The 16,097-nt window shown below is 34.0% G+C and overlaps 1 protein-coding gene across 1 annotated transcript in view; it reads left to right on the top strand.

The window, feature by feature from the left end:
• Positions 1-4,470: 4,470 nt before the first annotated feature.
• Positions 4,471-16,097, top strand: part of LOC124630171 — a 162,900-nt gene continuing 151,273 nt past the window's right edge. The window contains exon 1 of the mRNA XM_047163899.1: positions 4,471-4,639. The gene's annotated coding sequence lies outside the window, so the exon portion shown is untranslated. The remainder of the gene's footprint in view (positions 4,640-16,097) is intronic.

Raw genomic sequence — 16,097 nt, 5'->3', positions numbered from 1 at the left:
CATTATTAAATTAATTTATTTGAATAAGTTGGTATAGTACCTGTGGCTCTAAACTGCAGTTTTTGGGAATGGTGTGGTCAACTAACAAATTAATAATAAATCTTCAGTCTTAAATGTATTCATTTATTTGCCATCGTTTAACTTTAAATTTTAATATAATACCTAACTGTCTTTTTTATAGTATGTGTTAGGTTAGGTTAGTTTAAAATAATATTAGTAATACGTAGTGAATTCTATCTAAAACTAGGACTCTACTAGCCCAGCCTCGATAGCGGCAGCTTCAAAGAGCGCTCGTTACACATAACAGTTTTATTTTAATAATGACGTAACGAATCGTGTTGCGTGGCTAGGGTGACCATGCGTTACAAACGCTATGGGATCGGTGTTCTATTGTCCGGAAATATTAAATACTGTGGACTATTAAATGTGTAGAACAAAATATTGTGTAAAAGCGAACTTAGAAAGTAAACGGAACATTTATTTAATGCGTAATTTAAATAATCGATAGCCTTCATTTACTTCATTTGTTTTTCATAAGGGTTTTACTTTCTAATACCTACGTTTATTACTTCGTTTTCTCATCGTATGTCTTAGGTACATATTTTTTTTTTGTAACTTTCTCATAAAAAATATTGTCAGAATCAAAGTCTACTTTTTGGTAAATAGTGCTTACCTACCTATTTAAGTTTACTTTCGAGAAAATGGGATTCAGCGCCGTCACAAGCGATGCCTCTAGATTTGCAATAGGTATACTGCAATACCTAGGTACATATTTTTTTGGCGAAAGGACCAGATCGTGAGCTAAGTCAAAAAAATCGGCTAAAAATAACTAGGAATGGTCCCTCAAACCTCCAAACTTACAGTAACCCTACCCACCGACACTCAAACAAGTCGTAAACGAAAACGTATAGTTGCATCACGCATACAATTGTTATTGAAAAACAAATAACCCAGTCATGGACCGTAAATATTGCGCTCAGATGCATTTCTTAGTCAGCGGCCTTGCTGACTATGTTGCTGATAGTATGACCTAATTCTAGACTTACTAACAGCCAGTTTCTTCATCAAAAGTTAAAGCCAAAGTAAAAGTCAAAGTAATGTCTAATGTAAAAGTAACGGTCAAATTCAATTTGTCTATTAGTTTTGCTGTCACTTTAGCCTTGAAAAAACGTATTTGACCGTTACTTTTACTTTAGACATTACTTTAACTTTAACTTTTGATGAAGAAACTGGCCGTGAGAGTACCTACCTATACTGTAAGCTTTTAGTCGGCCGATGGTGTCATCAGGCTCATAAACCAGTATGGAGAATTTAATTTGAAAATTATGTCTTAATCTTAACAATTAATAAGAAACATTTACATTATTATGTGAAGTTATATTTATGCGAAATGAAATCACTTTTTAAATCCATAAGAAAGAGCAACTACAACTATGTAGTATGGAAATGAATGGTACCTAGTGCACTTTACAATACATCGATATCGTATCCGTTAGATATAACACTAAAAAATAATGTTTTATTGGATTCCCTACACGATATAAAGTAAAATGATTGTTTTTTTTTTTAGTTAAGTTATATTATTTTTTCCGATCATTTTATTTCATGGATTTCCGCAAAACTATCGGCCGATAATTTAGTCTGAAGTGTAGGTATTGGGGCTCTTAATAAAAGTGTTTTTTTGTATGTCAAAAAATATTTTTATCAGATGCATATCGTGATCCTATCTCATAAATATTACATGAAAAATAAATTTGATGTGTCAAAATAACAGCATTTTTATCAGATGCAAAAAATATGATACCGAAGAATACATTTTTTGCTTTTTATATGCGTTTCTATCTGCACCCAATGTGTTATCTCCAAAACAGCCTGACCGATTTAGACAAGACTTACATTGACATACAGCTCATATTTCGGAGAGTTATTTATAGAATAATTTTAGAAAATTATGCAGAAACTGACTTTTATACCGCAGACCGCAGAAAATGGGAATAAAATAGTCATCAAACTAATAAAAATGATGAAGTCGACTATGATGCACTGTGGTCACATGAGTTCACTATGTGTTATTCAGATTAATTGAGAAATGCTAGCTAGGGTGACGGACACCTATTTGCATTCGTTTAAAGTGCAATCCTAGGTACTGATATCCTGATGACCGATGTAACCCAAGTCCTGAACCAAAAATACCGTTTTACATATTTATAAAGCCTTATACATGACTAGCTTCCCGTAGCTGTATGGTGACAAAAACTAACCTATGTCCTTCTCAAAAATCGATAAATATAGATTATACGGTCTTATTTACGGGGTTATATGTAATTTTTTAAGTATTTCAGTGTTTATTTTCAGGGTGCAACTGCTGAAAAACATGAAGAAAAGCGAACGACGGAGCGAGGAAGTATGAAGTAACAATGACTGTAATCCAAATATGAAATGATTATTACTGTTACTGATTATCTTATTAATAACATGATTAATGATGTGGAATGAAAATTAATATTGACGATAGAGACTTACGAGATGGTAAGAATTGGTCAGCAAAATTTTAAAATCTCCGAATGTATGGGATGCAAGTGAAGAATGTGATGAGATTAAGGCATCAGAGAATAAATGTCAATTAAATATTATAGTAATATAAGCATTTAAATTACCTGAAATACCAGAAGATTGACATCATTATTATAAAAGACTATTCAGTGATTTCAATAAAATAAAGGAAATCTTTTTATGGTATGTAAATAATATACCTAGCTTCTGCATTCCTACTAACAGAAGTATTGTTTATGAAAGAAAAATCAATACTGGATTATTCGGATGATTTTCTATTGTGGTTTAATGAACGAGTCTGAGATTGTTATTGAGGAAAACCCATTTTATTAGTTAAAAAACACTATAAGTTTAAAAAACACCACTGTAAGTTCCTGGTGATGTTGGTTCGTTGGTGATGCAGATCACGTTAAGATAGAATAAATACTGAAGGATTTAAAAAATGACAAATTTCTTCAAAAAGATTGCATGAGCTGATGTTGCTTTCATAATATTTTATTAGTGGAAATGTGAAACAGCACTCTGGATATTTATTTCGTAAGAGTGTAACCGTCGAGTGATATTGATGTTCTCGTGGGCGATAGGTATCGGTCATTTCTTATTGCATTCTTCATATTTTCAGCTTTGGGATGGACAGGATCCGTTTCTAGAGTTTCTAAAAACAGAATGCAGTGAGATAGTTTTGTTATTTTTACAAAATGCGTGTAAATCCTATGTTAGAAACAAATCTACATAGGCATATTTTTATTTTTTCGGGACAGATACATAAATTTTCCCTATACCAAATTAACTAACGCGTATTTAGATATTTGTTCTAAATATGTTTTAAGAAATTAAAAATACAGGAAGGATCATTATTAAAAAAATTGCTACAATATAATATTTTAATCCAATTAAAATGAGTTTATTACCTATATTAATTAATAATTTCAGCATGATTAAGAAATCGCACTAAAATTAATAAATTACTCACTCATGAGTTGGTTTTGGCCCAATTTTTATAAAAATATTCAGGTCAGGAGACCATTCATCGTTTGACGACGTTTATAACTGCTTCATACAGATTACGTCTTGAAAGATTTATTATTGTTTACTATGATGACTCTGAAAGACGCTAGCTGCATTTTTGTCAAGTGAAAAACAGATAGTTTTTTGTTTTCAATATGGTGGTGATATGTATCTACATAATTTGATTTTCAAGTTTGAATGTTTTTGAAGATGAATTATGAAGTTTTTTTTCTTCTTTACATTCTTTTTTACATGGTAACAAAATGTGCTACAGTAGTGGACTTAACGTATTATTCATTCTTCACGAGAAAAACTTTAGGGTTAGGGGAAAATGGTCGTGGCAGGTACTGAAACTAGAAAAAATACTCACGTAAAATAACTTTGGCAATATTGATACAGCACTTTACGTACATAGCACTTGCATTGATAACAAAATGATAAAATAGGCGAAGCAAAAAAAGTAACTGTCAGTAAACTCTTATCTTTATCAAAAATGGTCTCAAAATGCATTTGAACTTTCCGACATAGTATGTTAGGCAGAAGTAACGAGTAAGTTATTAAAAACTCGCCCATCAGTATTCAAGTCAAAAGTTTATGGTTATAAAATTTTTTGCACGGAAATCTATCTAGAAAACTTGAGAAAGCTGTGAACCCGGCAATCGCAGAAAGGCATTATGCGCACCCAATCGCAGAAAGGATTAGTTCTGTTATTAAAGTATTAAAGTATCTGAATATATCATTCACCAATCACGTAAGGAATTAAATAAACAGGAAATAAACAAAAGCACGTCACATAACAATCCCATAGAAAAGAGTGCATTCTATTACTTCCTATAAAGAAAATTCAACAGCTGATAAGCACATTTAGCGAAAAGTCATTTCACGGCGTCTCTCGCCGCATGCAAGCAATCAGTCGCCGGCAAACGTCCGCGGCGAACACACGTATTTACACGGTTCGTGATACAAACGCTATCGTACAAATTCGCGAACGATTTCCCGACACAGTTCCTTGGTTTTCCAACTGATTGTGCTACTTTTAGTGTTACCTTTTTTGTGCTGGCTGATCTACGTTGCTAAGGTAAATAAATCGGTGGTAATCTGTTTTTATCTTAGTTTGTTTTGTGTAAGTCATTGGTTAAGAATGAATTTACAATTGTATTTTATGTTTGTTGTGTGAAACTGAAATTTTAGTTTCAGTAGATTGTTATTTTTATTCATAAAATTAAACTTTTCATTCATGTTTTCATACGAATGTTTAAATATCCGCTGTTACAGAAATAACTTATATTTTTATTGCATTAAAAAATGCTACTATCTAAAACGATATAATTTTAAAGCAATTTTCAGTCATCATTTTTCAAAATAAACCCCAATTCTTACGACCTATCCCAATGAAATCTTATATGCAACATAACAACAATTAATTACTGCATCTCAGAAATAGCCGAACTAATGAAAACATACGAAACTGATCATAACAACGTTGTATTTTGAACTAAACTGAAGCTATTGGCTGAAACAGAACTTGCTAAAATTGCACTCAACGTTTGAGACCACCTGTTACTAAAATCCTGTATTTTGAAACGATCCGTTGCTTACGGATGGTAGTGTTTTGATATAAGCCTCTCCTGAAAGACAGGTTCTAACCTGGTTCAGGCAAATGACACATAAGGACTCTTCTTCTTTAGAGTAGAATCCTCATTGTATGTCATACTTAAATACTCTGTATAATTTTTATACTGGGAACTTATTCCCGTTAATAAATAAAAAGTATTCTATGTGTAGGTAATTCGGACATATGCCAAGTTTTGTCAACGTCCATTAAAGAGTTTTTGCGTGAAAGAGTAGATAACATACATTCATGAATAACTTTCACGTTTATAATATTAGTAAGATGAAATTCTTAAGCACGTAAGAATAAACTTAAAGCTACTATCCTTAACATAAAAGGAATCCATTCTTGTTTAAAGGAACCATGGTTTTACTGAAAGCAATGGAGATAGTACAAGCAAGTATGACATGTTTTATCTTAGAAGCATTTGTTCCTTATTGACGCGTCGACTGAGATGTTCAGTGTGTTCCTCATTATCTCTAAGTGAACAGTTGAGAGATGAAGGGACGATGCTACTGTAGAGATACAGGTCTGTAAGGTGGTCTCTTTATGTAATTTTAGGCTATCAGCTTGAGAGAGTGAAAGCAAGGGAGATCTACTCTCTTTTATTATAATTACCATTTCTGCTTACTTTTATTGTTTTCAGAAATAAAATATTCAAAGTATTTTTTTCACATAAAACTCGTATGTAAATTGCTGCAGTCGTCTATCCGGGATTGTCATTTCACCATATGGTGCTACATGGTTTTCATAATTCAGGATTTGTTACAACTAAAACTTGTTAATTACTTATGATAAATAGATTCAATTAAAGTCTTCTAAAAATAGTCTCTTCCAGTCTTTTAAATACATACAATATTTTATCTACTACACTAAGTTACTTAAGCAAAATTAATTCAGAAAACTACATTACGCAAGCAAAAATGGTAATCGGAAACTTCAAAAATATGTTGGAATTTTAATAAAAACGGTTCACAAGGTGCTTCCATGGTAATAAAATTGTGCATTGGTCTGTCAAAAGTTAAATTTATTAGTACTCGTTACATATTATTTGCATATTTAGGGGTACTAACTCAGCAAACAAATTGGCATTTTTTTTTTTGGAAAATCTTAATTTTAATCAAAGTTTTCAGTCGGTATGATACCGGCAAAATACCTGGTCTCTGTTACGTGGGTACTATTCATCTTCAAACTGATTTATGAGCAAACTATTGACCGACTAAAAGTCTGCAGTGTGTTGGTACTGGTACTCTAATAAAATTATGCATTGGTCAGTTAAAAATTTAATTTATGAATACTCTTTAATATTATTTGCATGTTTAGTGTTTATGCGAGCCGTTGAAGTTATATCACAATTGATTATAAACTTTTCGATAGTAAATACGTGTTATTGTTTACAAAACAATTGTTTTAAATCAGATTGTCATTTATAAACAGGAAGATGCATAACTGGGAAACTCATTACTGATACTGAATTTAAATAAGTTACTTTATTGATCTCTCTGAAATAAATAAGCAAATGTTCTTCATTTGTTTCATTATTACTATTCTGCTCTCGTTCAAATTTATTTGGGGTCAGTGCAAGTTTTCGTCTTCCAGGCTTCTATTCGTTTTACATGACCATTTCTCATCAACGTCACTGTTGCTTCATTATTTTCTAGGTGTCTAGATCAGTCTTTCCCCTGATAGGTAATTGATTTAGATCACCAAAGAACCTCAAGCGTTAATAAATCACGGTATTCAAAAGAACACAGATGAGTTATTTTACCCTTTAGACTTTATCCACGACCACTTGATTTCGGCAATTTACCTCTCGATTTATTTCGCAAAATTTTGCAATCACCATACAAACGCCCGCATGAATGGGGCGGATCGATACGTAAAATACTTGATTCACAAGAACCGGTGCAGGAATTTAGCGTAATGGTGCCAAATTAGTGCAAACGAGTGCGACTGAGAATTCTGACGACAGTCAGTCGTACGGACGTATCCTAGGGACGCCGTCGAATTTGATTGTTGAGTATTGTCATAAAAATGAGTAATATGCCGAAGAAATTTGTAAACTAAATTCTTTCTTGGTCTGCACTAAAAGACGAAAACAGCAATGCAAACTCAAGTACTCTTTAAAGAAACGTGCTCCTTGAGAACTTGCTCGAATTTAAGTTCGATAGAAAATGCAAAGCGGTTGCAACAGAAAAATATTTCTCTCCGGTTTCTGGCTTGCATTGATATTTTTATTTTGCCTCGTGTTTCTTTTGCCACGACAATATTAAAGGTTGCCAATATTTCTGAAAACTGTGACGTGTCAGTAGAATTTGTTCTCAAAATAGATTGCAACGATGTTTGAAACACATTATATTTGATAAAAATGTTCAGTAATATATCGGAATAACATATAACCTGCTTTTTATCCGGGTGCTAGAAGTAGCTCCCTCAAGACAAGAGAAAACGTGTGAGGAACAGGCAGTATGTTTTTATAAATCTGACTCAGGCACCACTGACTTATCGGTAGAGGTAAACATGACCAAAATTGCAACGAAAAGTTTGACATCGTCAATCCTGAATTATAAAGTCTTGTTAGGCCATATTTTTTTTAAATAAGCTTTCATCAACAGTGAAAAACTAAATAGGCTGGTGATGTGTTGACAATTCAGTAATTCCAAAGATTAACCATGACCCACATGCCACGGTCAATCTTCGCATAGCCACATTTTAATCAAAATTGTTACGGAATGTCTGTCTAATTGGCGGATTTATTAGCTTCTAAACACTAGTGACATAGTTTGTAGAGTCTGATGATATCAATAGTAAAGACGAGTTTAGACAAGCGAGTGCAAGAGTAATTAGTCTCGATTATTTCAATGGAAAGCTTAATGTGAGGTATTAACATTTCGCTGAATTAAGAGGTGGCCTAGTGGGTAAAGGACCAACCTCTCAAGTATGAGGGCGCGGGTTCGATCCCAGGTCAGGCAAGTACCAATGCAACTTTTCTAAGTTTGTATGTACTTTCTAAGTATATCTTAGATACCATTGACTGTGTTTCGGATGGCACGTTAAACTGTAGGTCCCGGCTGTCATTGAACATCCTTGGCAGTCGTTACGGGTAGTCAGAAGCCAGTAAGTCTGACACCAGTCTAACCAAGGGGTATCGGGTTGCCCGGGTAACTGGGTTGAGGAGGTCAGATAAGCAGTCGCTTCTTGTAAAGCACTGGTACTCAGCTGAATCCGGTTAGACTGGAAGCCGACCCCAACATGATTGGGAAAAGGCTCGGAGGATGGATAAGAGGTGTCATCATCATAGATCTGTCTTTTCCCAACTATGTTGGGGTCGGCTTCCAGTCTAACCGGATGCAGCTGAGTACCAGTATTTTACAAGGAGCGACTTCCTATCTAACCTCCTCAACCCAGTTACCCGGGCAACCCAATAACTCTAGGTAAGACAGGTTGTCAGAATTATTGACTTTTGACTACCCGTAACGACTGCAAAAGATGATCAAATCATAGCCGGGATCTACACAACAATAAACATTTTGATGAAGCCACGGGACCATCCTTTGCATCTTACAAACTTAACTATTATCACTTATTAAATACGGCAACAACAAGGAAACAGTAGAGGAATATTGCTAAAATACTGATAGATGCATTGGACTCTCCGAAAGGATGTTTGCAGAAATTCATTTTTTAAGGACTACTTATTCTTCATTTCCTACACTGTTCAATGTTGAATCTCTCAATGTTCAGGATATAGTAGTTCTGTTCAGACGATGACATCATGTGTTATGGTATTGTCAGTTATGTGTATGTAAATATATGTCATTGTGTAAACAGCGTTATCTCTGTGTGAGGCTGTGAGTACTAGTTTCAGAGCATTCTAGTTGCGGTTCTAGTTTGCATCTTATTATTAACAGAGGCTAGGGTTGTTTCTTTATGCGTTATGTCACGTCCGTTTTCCGGACAAGTTAAAACCTGCGTGTACTTATGTTTAGATGTGTTTAGAGTATCTGCATTTATGTATGAGAAAAAATCTATCTGGACGCACATGCTTTATAAAAACAACAAAAATATGAAAATATCAGAAATAAGACGTTGAAGAAGAAACTAAAAACTTTGATACAATTACACACTTAATACTATTTACACACTACTACTATTTTTTCAATGCCAAATGATTCAATGCCAGAAAGACTGCAAACTGAGTGTGCAAACTGAAACTTGGCACGAATCTAACGAGAGCATTATTAATTGTGATAACAATCCGAGAAAGTCTGGAGCAACTAAATGGAACAGTGTTGCTTAAACAATCTAATTATAAAATTGCTCGAGCGAAAATTATTAGCAAATTCAGACAATATAATGAGCATGAAACTAAGTGAGTAACTTTAGGTATGAATGACGCTGAACAAAAAGTTACAGTTACAATAGAAGGCAGGAAAAATAAACTGAAAGTAATGTACATTACAGACACAATGGAAGAGGTAAAACGGTTTATTTTTCATACTTTAAACCAGGGTCAAACAAAAACCAATGCGATTTTCACACAACAAAATAGTATGGCTGCCATAACCTTTGAATCCTATCTCAGAATCAGGTCCGAGATAATTTATAACGTTCAACAACTCACTTACAACCTATTGTTGAAATTCCAAGACGCTTCTCAGAATTAAATCAACGAATCCATTTATAACAACCATATTTCGAATCTCAAGTTCTTCTTTTCCTAATCTTTCATTATCATTATGTTTCTGATGATTTATTGCATTGGTACTTATGTTATCTTCAGTTTGATGATCGTCCGAACAGATGGCTATTATAACCCGTCTTGTTTTAACTTTATTAGTTTATAACTCAAACAAGTTTGCTGTTGAACCCGAGTTAAGGATTAAATATGGCTGGATTTTATTAGCTACGATATGTCTTCGGATTGGGAAGAATGTTTATGGTCTACATAGTTTGATGATCAGGGATGTATCTGTGAATAATAAGTGTCTTTAATGTTCTTACAATTTAAATTCGCATAGCATTCATGGGCTAACGACTTCTTAGAATTGGTAGTTATTTTGTTGATTTTGTTACTTGACTCAATAATGTGCTTGGTTGGAGACGTGATTGCGTCCACGTATTCGCTTTGTCCTAATTCCTCTTTCTTATCTTTATGGCAACCTACACATGTACAATTAAATAAGACCTGAGTATTTGAGTGTATCTACCACTGACTTGCAGTCACTGTTTTTCATTTTCGCCGATGATGTTATGTTATGCGCTCCCACTTTTGTCTCCTCAGTAAAAATTACTCCGCAATATTATGAGTTTTCCGTACATTAATATCAGCGTTGGCAATGTCACAAGAATCTATTGCATCATAACGTGCAACAGATCACAGTCATTGGCGTGACTGAGTAATACGAGAAAGTGTACCATCTTAGCTTTTCGTGTACCATCTTGGTTCTTCGTGTACCATTTTAGATTTTCGTGTCCCACGCGTTTCGTGATTGCTTCCTTTTTGATTTAAGAATTTTGACAGGAGAGAGTTTTTGCATAATTTCTTCACAATCGGGGCAGTATATGATTTATTAGGAATTTGCTTCGGTAGTGCATACGCGAGCTGCATGCAATAAGATTTACTGTTAATAATTATATTGAATTTGCAAGTAGAGGAGATTTAAGCGATAAAAATTCTGGAGGAATTCCATTTCAATGAATTGACATTTACATTATAGAATGTATAGTCGACTTAAAATTACTCAAGCGTTTAATAATATAATAAGTAACATTTTCAGCTTCAATGTAGCAAAGCGAGATCCGACGTTTTCGACGAATTCTCGAATATAAATCGACTCAAATTCGAGGAATTAATGGTTACCGAGATTTTAACAGTGCGAATTATTACTGACAAGGCTGAAGGCATTCCTTTGAGTAATGGAGTTGTGTTCTTGCTCTCGTTAAAAGGGTGATATTGTTCATTAAGATTTTGTTTGATTTTAATATTGCCTATGCCAATTAGGCATCTAAATCATAAGGCTAAAAAATAATGTTTTGGGAATGTACTTTTCTTCATAAAAAAAACAATTGTTTTCTCGTTGCCTAGGTAAAATAAAAAGAAGAACAATCATTCTTAACTTATAAGTAAGTCTTTAGGATCAAACAAACTTTGTACAGAACTCAGAACTCGTTAACTTTCTTAGCATTGTCATACCTAATTACAATGTAACGAAGAGTGTCGTCTATATAAGGTGCTTTAATATTAACTGCCAGGACTTGAATGGGGGGTAGTATTGCGTTTATAGATTACAATAGTGAAGATAAATAATTGATTATTTGTCATATTTTTTTTCATACAAAAAAAATACGTATAAATTTGACTTAATTTATTAGTTTAACCATCCAGTAGAGCTGCGCGTTGCCACTCTTGCAGAACGGATAGAAAGAGATAACAGTTGTTTTCATTGACGAAGCGACACTACGTGCGTAATTTGTGAACCACGTTATGCAGAGTAGAGCCAATGTTAATTTAACTTGTTTAATGTCTCAAATTGAATTGACTGTTCCGGGGAACGAAATTCTTTCACTATTGTAATCTATAAACGCAATACTACCCCCCATTCAAGTCCTGGCAGGTAATATTAAAGCACCTTATATATGTATGTATATCGTCAATATTAGTTTGACTAACTAAACAATATTGACATACAGTACAAACATACCGACAGTACATATAGAAGGTTACTTATGTAATACTGTGACCACCGCGGAAGGAAAGATAGCGGAGATGCCATGAGGAAGCTAGGCACCTTCTTGTAGGTCAAGTAACATACGGTAGGCGTGACCAGTTACTAGAACTAACGAGACTTGTCAAATTAAAAAAAACCTGTCAAAGATTGCTTTTGATTGATTGGTGATTTTATTTTTAAAATAATGGGCGGGTTCCATTGAAGACGTTCAAGTGCGAAGTTATTACGTTTTTTTTTATAGTAAGTTTCTCGTCCGCCGAACACTACATTTTGGCGCGCTTCTTTCTTAAGAGATTTTGCGTTATGAGTTATGACATCTCCGTTAGTGATTTTGTTCTCCATGACTGTAACTTACATAAGGGCACACACATATTTCACATAGACTCTTCCATAAAATCGCGTGGGTGTCACACTTGCTAAATAAGGTATTTAAAATGAAATATATCGTTGACATTGCGTACGTAGTTATGGTATTTACATAAATAGGTACATAATTTATATTTTTTATGTACTTCCTCAGGGTCACTTATTTTTCTTCTATAAGTACAAGGAACCTACATGGTATTTCTAATTTAGAATCTAGAAACGTTCCTTTCAGAATTTCCTTTACTTTATGTAGATTCTAGTAAAGATTTAGGTTGATATGTCATGTGTCAACCATCTTTTAATTACCTATGGGCACCTACTATTATATTTTGGATAACCGAAATGCCATTGGAAAGAATTGATTTAATTATTTTATTTTTTTGTATTTTTGTGTTGTGTTTTTGTATTATTGTGTTTGGGACTGTTGTAAATATTATTTCCAGCTAATTTGTATACATACATTTGGCAAATAAATGATTCTTATTCATGTATCTGGTAGAGATGTCATGGATAGAGCGAAGTGGAGAAGAATGATCTAGAAAGACCCTCCATTATATCTGAGATAAAGGTATTTGTGGAGATCAAAGGGGGAGGCCTATGTTCAGCAGTGGACGTCCTATGGCTGAGATGATGATAATGATAATAGAAGAAGAAATAGGAGAAACAAAGCAATGGCAATATAAACAAGCATGCATGTCAAGGGGCTCGAAATAAAAACGTAAACACCGTCAATACTCGTAATTTATCAAAACGAACAAAAAACATCTCACGTTTATCATATCTTTACTCGTCAATATGATTATAGAATTCCATGAAAATCGTAATACCGTACAGTAAAGTATTAACCATGCGTTATGTTGGCAAGCCCGTCAATATTATTTTTGTATCAAGGCTGTCAGATAAATTATATGAAAGTACGATATCCTGAGTGGTGGCTGATAACGTATTGTTATCAATAGATTGAAGGTCCTTGAATGGAAATAGTCTGGAATATCTCATCCTGTAAATATTGAAGGATGTATCTGAGGGAATTCATAAACATGCACGTACCTATATAAATACATATAACGACATTATGTTCTAAAAAATAAGAATTTGCCGTATCTTGTCGTCGCCTCTCAAATCAGCTCCTGCACGAGTATCTGGCCGACCTTAATTTTGACGTATCTTATTTTTCTGCTTTTAGCAATTTGTCATTTTAGTTTGGTACCTACGTATTTAGTTTGGTATCTTGCACCATTTTTAACCGACTTCCCAAAAATTTGGTTCTCAATTCGCAGGTCAACAATATTTAACAAAACTTAATTTTCTTAACGGATATATTTCACTCTACTCAAGATTCGATGACACAGTTTAGTTGCAATTCACTCTAAGCGTAGGTGACCGTCCACGCGTTGTACCTTGAACTATCAGCCATTCCATTGACAAATCCATAAAGAATTCACTTTACAATTCAATTCATAGCCAATCCTAAAAAACTAGGCAGAGTAATATAATAGAACCTGTGCCGATTTTACCTTGAAACAATAATAAAAAAGGATTTTAAGAAAAAGTTATTACCACCCATAAAATTGATCGTCTTAACATTTGAATTGAAAACTCGTTTCACGGATTAGCGTGCTTTATTTGAATTAAGAAAAAATATTTTATGCGTGTAATTTTAATATTGATCCATAAAAGCGAAATAAATTAATTTTTAAATGCCTTCATATTATTATTTAAAGAACAATATTCGGCACACATGACCTCACTGGTACAAGGATCGCATAAAACGTAGAGGCTAATCCTAAATCCTTTTCAAATGACAATACTGATCATTATGACACACTACCATATAGAACCTCTATACAGTTATTGCTACCTAATCAGCCTATTTATAAGCAGGCAGGGACCAGGGTGATCTCGATGACGTCACATTTAATGATGTCATGGTGACAAAAATCATTGGTCCGGCACCGTTAGCTGTCAAAACGGATAATTGATTTATATGCGCTTGCGACATTGAATGGAAGCAACATTGATGAGTGACTATTGAAGCCTTGGTAGCGCTTGGTAAATGTGTAAGAATAACATTAATATATAATAGTTGTAGTGGTTTTATACAATTTTGTTTGTTTATTTGGTTTCTGACACTTAAAGCACTGGTACTCAGCTGAATCCGGTTAGACTGGAAGCCGACCCCAACATAGTTTGGGAAAAAGGCTCGGAGGATGATGATGATGATTTGGTTTCTGACACTTATAACATATTTTCAATTTTTAAAGATGGTTTTGGATGATGACCTTATTTTTTGAGGTTTTGTTTACCTATACAATACAAATTGAAAATTACCCATCTGTACCCATTTACCTCTACTCGTACAATCAAAATTTTCGTTCGCTTAAATTCTCTTTAACAATATTTTTTTGGATTTTACAATAATGGAGCCCTTTTTTTTTTCCGACGTCAAAAATCATCAAATGACCCCTCCCGCTGTGGGTTAGCAGCGGTGAGGGAGTGTCAGACTCTTACTGACTAAAAACCGTCGTGTTCCGTCATAGGCCTTTTATGTACCAGGGCCGCGGTATCTCTTTCGAACAACCCGCAGCCCCGGCAGGAATAATGGAGCCCTTAGGTACATGATATCAGTCACGATTAAATCATAATCGTTGTCGGAGTAAAAAAAAACAAATGCAAATCAATTCGGTCGTTTTTAAAGTTATCGCAAAACAGATAGATCAGCATTTATTTCCGTACCTAGTAATAATAAAACTATCTACAGATAGTAACAACGATAGAACACTATATGATATCAATTGAATTTCTGAGTAAGTTCAATTGATCGGTTGAACCTGTTTCAATTGGTGACGCGACAATATTGTCGGGAAATGTGACTGTAATTATGATCTATGATTATGATAAATGTGATGACTGATATTAGACTGGAATTTAGAATAACGGTCCGGAAGAATTTAGTTTGAACGTAGTGGGCGCTGTTTTTGAGGTATTTTGATGTTTAGGCAGTTATGGGATTTAAAACGTGGCACAAAGGAACGATTTCCATAACAAAGTATCTGAAAGTCGGCAGCAGATAGAAGATTATAGAAGGAGAAAACATGCTGCGCCGACCCCAATTAAAATTAGGATAATATTTTAAACTATAGAAATACAATACTAAAGTAATACATAAAAATATTCATAAACAGTTAAACTACACAACATCTGTGAGGTACAATAAATCCCACATACACAAATAAAATCTAACAGCAGCCATTAATATCAAACGAATCCTACTCAAATTACCAACAGTAACCAACAGTACTGCAATATAACACCCTATAGTTGGGACATTTAACGCCATTACTCGCAAATGTCCCGTTTGTATCGACATCCGGACCTTTCGGCATTAACAGATGTTTCTATGCGGCTGGACAATAATGGGTAATTTGTACCGTAGGTACAGTTTTATCACATAGTTTTATAGAGGTAGGACTGTTCAGGTAAGGTAAGGTCAAATCTGGATTCGACCCCTTTAAGTTACGAATAACGTAATGAAATTATAAGGTTTGATATTCGGCCAAGTATCCCGAGTTTTATAAATACTCATGCGGTAATTTTTGTGTGATTTTAGCCGCTGTTTATAAGTTGGGAGTTATGGAAGATATATATTTTTTTAAGACGAATGTTATTCAGTTGAATTCCGAAATTATTATCAAACGCTGTAGGGAAAAGCTAAAGTCTGGATGTCTGATTATCATGATGATATCAGATCGATCAACTGACGATGCTTCATTTTCATCTCCTCTGTTGATAGTGACAATGAAATAAAGTAAAATAATGACTTGAAC

This window comes from Helicoverpa zea, chromosome 5 (assembly GCF_022581195.2).
Source record: "Helicoverpa zea isolate HzStark_Cry1AcR chromosome 5, ilHelZeax1.1, whole genome shotgun sequence".
NCBI classification, from domain to species: Eukaryota; Metazoa; Arthropoda; class Insecta; order Lepidoptera; family Noctuidae; genus Helicoverpa; species Helicoverpa zea.
Note: the sequence above shows the minus strand (reverse complement) of the source record. Positions and strands in the feature narration are given on the sequence as shown.